The sequence below is a fragment of the Pseudophryne corroboree genome, chromosome 9 (assembly GCF_028390025.1).
Source record: "Pseudophryne corroboree isolate aPseCor3 chromosome 9, aPseCor3.hap2, whole genome shotgun sequence".
NCBI classification, from domain to species: domain Eukaryota; kingdom Metazoa; phylum Chordata; class Amphibia; order Anura; family Myobatrachidae; genus Pseudophryne; species Pseudophryne corroboree.
The window spans coordinates 247054277-247066290 of NC_086452.1; positions in this window are offsets into that span (position 1 = coordinate 247054277).

A 12014-nucleotide genomic window follows, 5' to 3' on the forward strand; every position below is an offset into this window, starting at 1 on the left:
TCCTTGTGGCTTAGCGTATGTCAGCAAAACCAACTGTAAATTTAAAACAAGAATGGCCCAACATAGGTACACTATAAGAGAAGCAATCAAGTCTGGTAATAGTGAACAACCAGTAGTCAGACACTTTATGCTAGCAAAATATGTTATGGCTACCCTGCTGTACGAATCATAGATCATGTCCCCTCCTCATTGCGAGGTGGGGACAGATCTAAAAAATACTCTTACAGCTAGAAACCAAGTGGATCCACTTGTTGGACACCTTACAGCCAAGGGGATTAAATGAATCTCTGAATTTATGATTTTTTTTTTATAATTGCTACATGTCTTATACTAATTGCCCTATATTTCTTATTCAATGGCGCTGGTCTTAGAGCCTATAGATCATTTTGCCACCCTCATTAGATACATTAGGACAATAGTATTCTGTATTTTATTATTCCACTTTTATTTATTGTCACTATTACATTTGTGAGTATTCGTGCACTAAGTAACTTGTTGATTAATATGATATTTCTATTATTACACTCTATATATATGATTAAGCTACATTTGTTACAATGTATTGTTGTTACATGTTGTCATGGTTACTTTTTTCCAGCCCCCACACGCTTGCTGGATGTGCCAGGAACTTGTCACTTCCGAGTGTGCCTGGTGATACGTGACCGGAAGCAGGGCAGCATGGATGGTGGCGGTGGGGAGGACTGTATGCACTAAAGGTATTTAAGTTGTTTCATTGATGTTAACTGTAATCCTGACCACGAGAATGCGACCCTGAAACGTAAATGCAATAAATATCTGTTGCTACACTGTTTAAAAAGACTCTGAGTGCCGCCTCCTTCCACTTGATACTTTGGGGGCTATTTACCTCTGAGGAGGGCAATGTGTGCATGTACAGCTGCAGCCAAGGGTCTGCCTGAGTGCCGGATCTATCTGTCTGTTTATATATATATATATATATATATATATATAACAGTGTAGGGACCGGCACTCCAAGAAACAACTAATGACTGCCCAGGTGCCTTCTCAAATGATCTACAGACCATATACACAGCAGGTAAGGAGTGGCACTCGTAGGACTTGGCTCAATCAAAAAACGGACACAGCGGTCACAAGTTGGGTCTGATCGACGTTTCGATAATTTAATATCGTCCTCAAGATAACCTCAATGAATACAAAACGACATTTAAATACACTCACCACACCGTGGGTCTCCACGCCCTCGCTGCGGGCGCCGGGTCCTCGGACGACAGCAGCTTGCGTCGCGCACTTCCTGTGCGCCCGGACGCTCGAGCGGTTGCCTGGAGACGAACATAATCATGTGACATAAACAAAACAGTGAACGGCATTGCAAGGGAGAGAGAACCGTTATGTACACAAATGAAGAGATACAGTGAATCTATCTAAGGCAGCACATTATTACTGTTAAATATAACACAAATGGCAGTATTAACAAAAACTGATTTGTAAAAGGGAGACCCATAGCTCCCCGGAATATATGATATAGATATTGCTCAGTAAACTTTCCCCATAAAAATGCACTAACATGTTCTACAACATAAACAGTAATTGTATATTGATTCCCCAATACCTAGCAGACCAGCCAAACGTGCATGGAACTAGATGTCAGATACACTTCTACCTTCACAAAAAGCAATTGAGGGGGAGGTTCTCATTTAATCCTTTTGGGGCAATCGTATTCAGGCGGTGTATCCACCTTGATTCTCTCTGTAGAAGGGCCTTGCCCCTATCTCCCCCCCTCAAACGTTTGGGTTCCATATCAATAATTTTATATCGCAATGTGGACAGACCATGGCCTAACAGTTTAAAGTGTCTGGCCACTGGTTGATTGGAACCGCTCTTACCCCCCTCTAGGGCATGTCTTATGGCGGATCTGTGGAGTGCCATACGCTCCTTAAACATTCTAGTGGTCTTCCCTACATATACGAGACCACAAGGGCATCGAATAGTATAAATCACGTGGGTGCTTGTACATGACAGCACATGGCGTATAGCAATCCGTTCCCCAGAATGTGGGTGGGCAAAGGAATCACCATACTCCATGTAGCTGCATGTTGTACATCCAGTACATCTGTAGCATCCTGCTTTTCTAGTTAGAAAGGTACTGGGCCCACTACTTCTGCCACTAGACACATCATTTTTGACAAGCCAATCCTTTAAGTTTCTATTTCTAGTATAACTCGACAGTACTTTGGTGTTCTTTAGCATAGTCAACTCAGGATCTGCTGTCACCACCGGCCACAAGTTCTTAACTATCTTCGCTATTCGTGGACTCGCCGGAGTAAATCGTTGCACAAACGGTATACAATCACCCAGACGTTCTTTTCTGTCCACCGACGGAATCAAGGTTTTGGACCGTGGGATCGCTAGGGCTTTCTCTTTTGCTTTAATCAGATCCCCATATTTGTAGCCCCTGATTATAAATTGCTTGATCATAATGTCAATCTCCCTCTCAGTGTTGTTGATATCATCAGATATACGGTGTATTCTCAAGAATTGTGAGAACGGGAGTCCTTTCTTTGTTGCAATGGGATGTTGGCTACTTGCATGGAGTATTGTGTTACGGTCTGTAATCTTCTTGTACATAGAGGTACATACTTTGCCATTCTTCAGGGAGATTTGTACATCTAGATAGTTTACAAACTGTGTACTCATCTGGTATGTAAATTTGATGGTACTCTCAGTGGCATTGATTGTAGTCATGAGATTGATGAATTCCGACTCTGTCCCTGTCCACACCAGGAGCAGATCGTCGATGTACCGTACAAAGAACGGAATTTTAGTCGCAATATCCCCATCACTGAAGAAGGCTTGGCATTCAACCTCAAACATATATGTATTTGCGAAGGCTGGGGCCACACACGACCCCATCGCACAGCCTTGTTGTCGTACGTACCACCGGGAATCAAACAAGAAGTAGTTCCTCTTTAGAGTGAGCTCGAGTAATCTAATAAAAAAAGAGATGTCTGGACCAGAGTAAAGCGGGCTAGATGACAGAAGCCTGTGTACCGCCTCAAGTCCCCCCGAGTGGGGGATGTTGGTATATAGGCTCACTATATCCAATGTGCAGAGAAAAGCATTTTCAGGTAGTATGGGTAACTTCTGTAGTTGAAGTATCAAGGAAGTAGTGTCCTTCAAATAGGTTTTCTGGGCTTGGACTGTTGGCTGAAGGTAGGTGTCTAGATATTGTGAAATTCTATAATACACAGAGTCCCTAGCCGATATAATCGGACGGCCTGGTGGGGACTTGGGATTTTTGTGTATTTTAGGCAGTGTGTATAACACAGGGGCTACCGGATTCTCTTGAACCAGAGTATCCCTCGTATTTCGGTTGATAACCCCTTGTGATACTGCCTCATCCAATATCCCTTTAAGTTCCATATTAAATCTGGCTGTAGGATCCACTGGTATTTCGAGATAGACTGTACTATCCTCCAGCTGTCTATATATCTCCTCCTTATATGTTTGTAGATCTTGGAGAACAATCCCGCCCCCCTTATCGGCGGGGCGGATGACAATACTGTTGTCTCTACTTAAGTTGTGTAGGATGTCCCAGTCTTTTTTAGACATATTGGATCTGCCAGATTTGAATGAACGTGCCAATCCTGTCACCTCTTGGTCCAAGGACCGATTGAAACACCTAAGTGAAGGATTCATACTTATAGGATCAAAGTTCGAGGCACCTTTGATCTTCTGTAAAGGATTAACAGCTGTGGAAGAAGTTGGAACTGAAGGGCCAAAATGTTCTCGTAGCCTGAGTTTTCTGTTAAAGCGATAGGAATCAAGCTTCCATTGAAAATCGTTAAATGAAGAGGAAGGAATGAAGGATAGACCTTTATTTAAAAGTCTCTCCTCATCTGGTGATAGTACTCTACTGGACAAATTGAAGACTATTTTTTCTTCTTCTTTAGGGTCTTGTTTTTCTGCTTTGAGGACCCTCCGCCATTGTCCTCCTCGTCTGGTAGGAGGTCCCCTGTAGCCTCTCGCTGAGCGCGTGTACTCACCCCTAAAGGGGGCTTACCAGTATTAGTGTTGAATCTTCCTCTTGTCTCCGTCTCGCTCTGAGATGACTGACCCCCACTTGAAGTCTCCGTATCACCAGCAAATCTCCTAAAGCGCCTCTGACGAGGTTTAAAGTCCCTCTTATGGCCAGGATTAAAGGCCCAAGTATATACCCTACCCTCAGCGTAATCCTTCTGCACAAGGGTGAGCTTGTTACGTTTAAACTTAACTTAATCTTTACGGTATGTCTCAACCTGAGTGGCTAATTTGGCAAGCCAATCCGTATTCGTGTCTTGTTTCAGTGTAGGTAAATGGAGTGTTTCAAATTCAGCCTTCTTTTGTTTAATGATTTTCAATTCTCTTGCTGACTCTTCTATTACAAGAAGAATAAGATCAAGGCTGCATTTATTCAGAATTGTGGCCCATTTGCGGCAGAACTCCGTGTTGAATTTACCTATCGTCGGGGAATTCCTCACTCGAAAACCCCTGGGTATCTGGCCACTCCGATGATAGTCTGACAAAGTCACGCCATGTAAAAAGAAATCAACCTCCTTTTTTGATAATCGTAATAACTGGACATAAAGTTGCTCCACAGATTCAGCTCCTTCCGTGTGTACAAAGTGTTCCTTGAAACGAATGGTGTCTGCATCAGCATCAGAGAAGCTCCAGGTTTCCCCCGCTGGGAGTGTGATATTTCTAATCCCTGTATTCTCCTGCATGCCCACAGACAGTTAAAAACAAACGCAGCAGCTCTGCGTACAGAGTGATGAGACGATCTCCACATAAATGGGTGCCTTGTCAAAGAACAGTGTAGATAGTAGCAGTCATAAATGTCCCGTAACCATCATACACCTACATATAACAGTGTAGGGACCGGCACTCCAAGAAACAACTAATGACTGCCCAGGTGCCTTCTCAAATGATCTACAGACCATATACACAGCAGGTAAGGAGTGGCACTCGTAGGACTTGGCTCAATCAAAAAACGGACACAGCGGTCACAAGTTGGGTCTGATCGACGTTTCGATAATTTAATATCGTCCTCAAGATAACCTCAATGAATACAAAACGACATTTAAATACACTCACCACACCGTGGGTCTCCACGCCCTCGCTGCGGGCGCCGGGTCCTCGGACGACAGCAGCTTGCGTCGCGCACTTCCTGTGCGCCCGGACGCTCGAGCGGTTGCCTGGAGACGAACATAATCATGTGACATAAACAAAACAGTGAACGGCATTGCAAGGGAGAGAGAACCGTTATGTACACAAATGAAGAGATACAGTGAATCTATCTAAGGCAGCACATTATTACTGTTAAATATAACACAAATGGCGTATTATAGAATTTCACAATATCTAGACACCTACCTTCAGCCAACAGTCCAAGCCCAGAAAACCTATTTGAAGGACACTACTTCCTTGATACTTCAACTACAGAAGTTACCCATACTACCTGAAAATGCTTTTCTCTGCACATTGGATATAGTGAGCCTATATACCAACATCCCCCACTCGGGGGGACTTGAGGCGGTACACAGGCTTCTGTCATCTAGCCCGCTTTACTCTGGTCCAGACATCTCTTTTTTTATTAGATTACTCGAGCTCACTCTAAAGAGGAACTACTTCTTGTTTGATTCCCGGTGGTACGTACAACAACAAGGCTGTGCGATGGGGTCGTGTGTGGCCCCAGCCTTCGCAAATACATATATGTTTGAGGTTGAACGCCAAGCCTTCTTCAGTGATGGGGATATTGCGACTAAAATTCCGTTCTTTGTACGGTACATCGACGATCTGCTCCTGGTGTGGACAGGGACAGAGTCGGAATTCATCAATCTCATGACTACAATCAATGCCACTGAGAGTACCATCAAATTTACATACCAGATGAGTACACAGTTTGTAAACTATCTAGATGTACAAATCTCCCTGAAGAATGGCAAAGTATGTACCTCTATGTACAAGAAGATTACAGACCGTAACACAATACTCCATGCAAGTAGCCAACATCCCATTGCAACAAAGAAAGGACTCCCGTTCTCACAATTCTTGAGAATACACCGTATATCTGATGATATCAACAACACTGAGAGGGAGATTGACATTATGATCAAGCAATTTATAATCAGGGGCTACAAATATGGGGATCTGATTAAAGCAAAAGAGAAAGCCCTAGCGATCCCACGGTCCAAAACCTTGATTCCGTCGGTGGACAGAAAAGAACGTCTGGGTGATTGTATACCGTTTGTGCAACGATTTACTCCGGCGAGTCCACGAATAGCGAAGATAGTTAAGAACTTGTGGCCGGTGGTGACAGCAGATCCTGAGTTGACTATGCTAAAGAACACCAAAGTACTGTCGAGTTATACTAGAAATAGAAACTTAAAGGATTGGCTTGTCAAAAATGATGTGTCTAGTGGCAGAAGTAGTGGGCCCAGTACCTTTCTAACTAGAAAAGCAGGATGCTACAGATGTACTGGATGTACAACATGCAGCTACATGGAGTATGGTGATTCCTTTGCCCACCCACATTCTGGGGAACGGATTGCTATACGCCATGTGCTGTCATGTACAAGCACCCACGTGATTTATACTATTCGATGCCCTTGTGGTCTCGTATATGTAGGGAAGACCACTAGAATGTTTAAGGAGCGTATGGCACTCCACAGATCCGCCATAAGACATGCCCTAGAGGGGGGTAAGAGCGGTTCCAATCAACCAGTGGCCAGACACTTTAAACTGTTAGGCCATGGTCTGTCCACATTGCGATATAAAATTATTGATATGGAACCCAAACGTTTGAGGGGGGGAGATAGGGGCAAGGCCCTTCTACAGAGAGAATCAAGGTGGATACACCGCCTGAATACGATTGCCCCAAAAGGATTAAATGAGAACCTCCCCCTCAATTGCTTTTTGTGAAGGTAGAAGTGTATCTGACATCTAGTTCCATGCACGTTTGGCTGGTCTGCTAGGTATTGGGGAATCAATATACAATTACTGTTTATGTTGTAGAACATGTTAGTGCATTTTTATGGGGAAAGTTTACTGAGCAATATCTATATCATATATTCCGGGGAGCTATGGGTCTCCCTTTTACAAATCAGTTTTTGTTAATACTGCCATTTGTGTTATATTTAACAGTAATAATGTGCTGCCTTAGATAGATTCACTGTATCTCTTCATTTGTGTACATAACGGTTCTCTCTCCCTTGCAATGCCGTTCACTGTTTTGTTTATGTCACATGATTATGTTCGTCTCCAGGCAACCGCTCGAGCGTCCGGGCGCACAGGAAGTGCGCGACGCAAGCTGCTGTCGTCCGAGGACCCGGCGCCCGCAGCGAGGGCGTGGAGACCCACGGTGTGGTGAGTGTATTTAAATGTCGTTTTGTATTCATTGAGGTTATCTTGAGGACGATATTAAATTATCGAAACGTCGATCAGACCCAACTTGTGACCGCTGTGTCCGTTTTTTGATTGAGCCAAGTCCTACGAGTGCCACTCCTTACCTGCTGTATATATATATATATATATAAATATTAGAGATGAGTGGGTTCGGTTCACCGAGAACTGAACCCCCCCGAACTTCGCGTGGTTTACACGGGTCCGAGGCAGCCTCGGTTCTTCCCGGCTTACTCGCAAAACCCGAACGGGGGAAAATGTCACCATCCCGCTGTCGGATTCTCGCGAGATTCGGATTCCATATAAAGAGCCACGCGTCGCCGCCATTTTCACTCCTGCATTGTAGATTGAGCGGAGAGGACGTGGCTACATTCTCTGCCTAAAAAGCCCATTATCAGCTAATATCAGCTCAATATCTGTGCTTAGTATCAGTGCTGCATTGTGGTGACCAGTATACTGCAGTACAATAGTCCATTGCTGTATCTTGCTGCTCCGTGTCAGTCCTAGTATCCTGAACAGTGCTCAATATATGTGCTCATTATCAGTGCCACATTGTGGTGACCAGTATATAACACTGCAGTACAATAGTCCATTGCTGTATCTTGCTGCTCCGTGTCAGTTCTAGTATCCTCAACAGTGCTTATTATCTGTGCTCAGTATCAGTGCTGCATTGCAGTGACTAGTATATAATGCTGCAGTACAACAGTCCATTGCTGTATCTTGCTGCTCCGTGTCAGTTCTAGTATCCTGAACAGTGCTCAATATCTGTGCTCAGTATCAGTGCTGCATTGGGGTGACCAGTATACTGCAGTACAATAGTCCATTGCTATATCTTGCTGCTCCATGTCAGTCCTAGTATCCTCAACAGTGCTCAATATCTGTGCTCAGTATCAGTGCTGCATTGTGGTGACCAGTATATAATACTGCAGTACAATAGTCCATTGCTGTTCTTGCTGCTCTGTGTCAGTTCTAGTATCCTGAACAGTGCTCAATATCTGTGCTCAGTATCAGTGCTGCATTGTGGTGACCAGTACATAATACTGCAGTACAATAGTCCATTGCTGTATCTTGCTGCTCTGTGTCAGTTCTAGTATCCTCAACAGTGCTTATTATCTGTGCTCAGTGTCAGTGCTGCATTGGGGTGACCAGTATATAATACTGCAGTACAATAGTCCATTGCTGTATCTTGCTGCTCTGTGTCAGTTCTAGTATCCTCAACAGTGCTCAATATCTGTGCTCAGTATCAGTGCTGCATTGTGGTGACCAGTATATAATACTGCAGTACAATAGTCCATTGCTGTATCTTGCTGCTCCGTGTCAGTTCTAGTATCCTCAACAGCGCTCAATATCTGTGCTCAGTATCAGTGCTGCATTGTGGTGACCAGTATATAATACTACAGTACAATAGTCCAGTGCTGTTCTCGCTGCCCAGTGTCAGTTCTAGTATCCTCATCAGTGCTCAATATCACTACTCATTGTCTTGTGCTGCATTGTGGTGACTAAAAGTCCAGTGTCTTGTGCTGCATCTTGCTGCTGTAGGGTGCTGTGGTAGTGTCCTGTCACTGTGCATAGGTCATCATCATTCCAGTCACAGTGGTATCTGGTATCTATCTAGTGGTATCTAATTCCAGACATTACTGCCATCTAATTCCAGATATATTACTGGCATATAATTCCACACATTAAAAAATGGAGAACAAAAATTTGGAGGGTAAAATAGGGAAAGATCAAGATCCACTTCCACCTAGTACTGAAGCTGCTGCCACTAGTCATGGCAGAGATGATGAAATTCCATCAACGTCGTCTGCCAAGGCCGATGCCCAATGTCATAGTAGAGAGCATGTAAAATCCCAAAAACAAAAGTTCAGTAAAATGACCCAAAAATCTAAATTAAAAGCATCTGAGGAGAAGCGTAAATTTGCCAATATGTCATTTACGACACGGAGTGGCAAGGATTGGCTGAGGCCCTGGCCTATGTTCATGGCTAGTGGTTCAGCTTCACATGAGGATGGAAGCACTCATCCTCCCGCTAGAAAAATGAAAAGAGTTAAGCTGGTAAAAGCACAGCAAATAACTGTGCGTTCTTCTAAATCACAAATCCCCAAGGAGAGTCCAATTGTGTCAGTTGCGATGCCTGACCTTCCCAACACTGGACGGAAAGAGGAGGCTCGTTCCACCATTTGCATGCCCCCTGCAAGTGCTGGAAGGAGCACCCACAGTCCAGTTCCTGATAGTCAAATTGAAGATGTCACTGTTGAAGTACACCAGGATGAGGATATGGGTGTTGAGGAGGAAATTGACAAGGAGGATTCTGATGGTGAGGTGGATTGTTTAAGTCAGGCACCCGGGGAGACACCTGTTGTCCGTGGGATGAATAAGGCCTTTGACATGCCTGGTCAAAATACAAAAAAATCACCTCTTTAGTGTGGAATTATTTCAACAGAAATGCGGACAACTGGTGTCAAGCCGTGTGTTGCCATTGTCAAGCTGTAATAAGTAGGGGTAAGGACGTTAACCTTATACGTCACCTGGAGTGCATTCATCAGAAGTCATTGACATGTTCAAAAACTTTGGGTGACAGCGGAAGCAGTCCACTGACAACTAAATCCCTTCTTCCTCTTATACCCAAGCTTCTGCAAACCACCCCACCAACTCCCTCAGTGTCAATTTCCTCCTTAGACAGGAACGCCAATAGCCCTGCAGACCATGTCACTGGCAAGTCTGACGAGTCCTCTCCTAACTGGGATTCCTCCGATGCATCCTTGAGTGTAACGCCTACTGCTGCTGGTGCTGCTGTTATTGCTGCTGGGAGTCGATTGTCATCCCAGAATGGAAGTCGGAAGACCACTTGTACTACTTCCATTAATCAATTGACTGTCCAACAGTCCTTTGCGAGGAAGATGAAATATCACAGCGGTCAACCTGTTGCAAAGCGGATAACTCAGGCCTTGACAACTATGTTGATGTTAGACGTGCATCAGGTATACGCCATTAGTTCACAGGGACTTAGAGAATTGCTTGAGGTAGTGTGTCCCCGGTACCAAATACCATCTAGGTTCCACTTCTCTAGGCAGGCGATACCGAGAATGTACACAGACGTCAGAAAGAGTCACCAGTGTCCTAAAAAATGCAGTTGTACCCACTGTCCACTTAACCACTGACATGTGGACATCAGCATCTCGCAAACGCCAACTCGTTCCTAGGTAGGCTACGCTTTGTATCACCGCTTTCCATAAGAGGCACACAGCAAACAACCTCTTACGGAAACTGAGGAACATCATCGCAGAATGGCTTACCCCATTTGGACTCTCCTGGGGATTTGTGACATCGGACAACGCCACCAATATTGTGCATGCATTACATGTGGGCAAATTCCAGCACGTCCCATGTTTTGCACATACAATGAATTTGGTGGTGCAGAATTTTTTAAAAAATGACAGGGGCGTGCAAGAGATGCTGTCGGTGGCCCAAAGAATTGCGGTCCACTTTTCGGCATTCAGCCACCGCGTGCCAAAGACTGGAGCACCATCAAACACTCCTGAACATGCCCTGCTATCAGCTGTAGCAAGAGGTGGTAACGAGGTGGAATTCAACCCTCTATATGCTTCAGAGGATGGAGGAGCAGCAAAAGGCCATTCAAGCATATACATCTGCCTATGATATAGGCAAAGGAGGGGGAATGCGCCTGACTCAAGTGCAGTGGAGAATGATTTCAACATTATGCAAGGTTCTCCAACCCTTTGAATTTGCCACACGTGAAGTCAGTTCAGACACTGCCAGCCTGAGTCAGGTCATTCCCCTCATCAGGCTTTTGCAGAAGAAGCTGGAGAGATTGAAGGAGGAGCTAGGCATGTGGGACTTGTGGATGGAGCCCTTCATTCGCTTTGCCAGGATTCATGGGTGGTCAATCTGTTGAAATCAGAGCACTACATTTTGGCCACCGTGCTCGATCCTAGGTTTAAAGCCTACGTTGTATCTCTCTTTCCGGCAGACACAAGTCTGCAGATGTTCAAAGACCTGCTGGTGAGACAATTGTCAAGTCTAGCGGAACGTGACCCGCCAACAGCTCCTCCTTCATTTTCTCCTGCCGCTGGAGCTGCCAGGAAAAGGATCAAATTTCCAAAACAACACGCTGGCGGTGATGCAGGGCAGTCAGGAGCGATAGCTGACATCTGGTCCGGACTGATGGACCTGCCAACGATTACTGACATGTCGTCTACTGTCACTGCATATGCTTCTCTCACCATTGAAAGAATGGTGGAGGATTATATGAGTGACCGCATCCAAGTAGGCACGTCAGACAGTACGTACGTATACTGGCAGGAAAAAGAGGCAATTTGGAGGCCCTTGCACAAACTGGCTTTATTTTACCTAAGTTGTCCCCCTCCAGTGTGTACTCCGAAAGAGTGTTTAGTGCAGCCAGTGACCTTGTCAGCAATCGGCGTTGGAGGTTACTTCCAGAAAATGTGGAGAAGATGATGTCTATCAAAATGAATTATAATCAGTTCCTCCGTGGAGACATTTACCAGCAATTACCTCCAGAAAATACACAGGGACCTGTGATGGTGGATTCCAGTGGAGACGAATTAATACTCTGA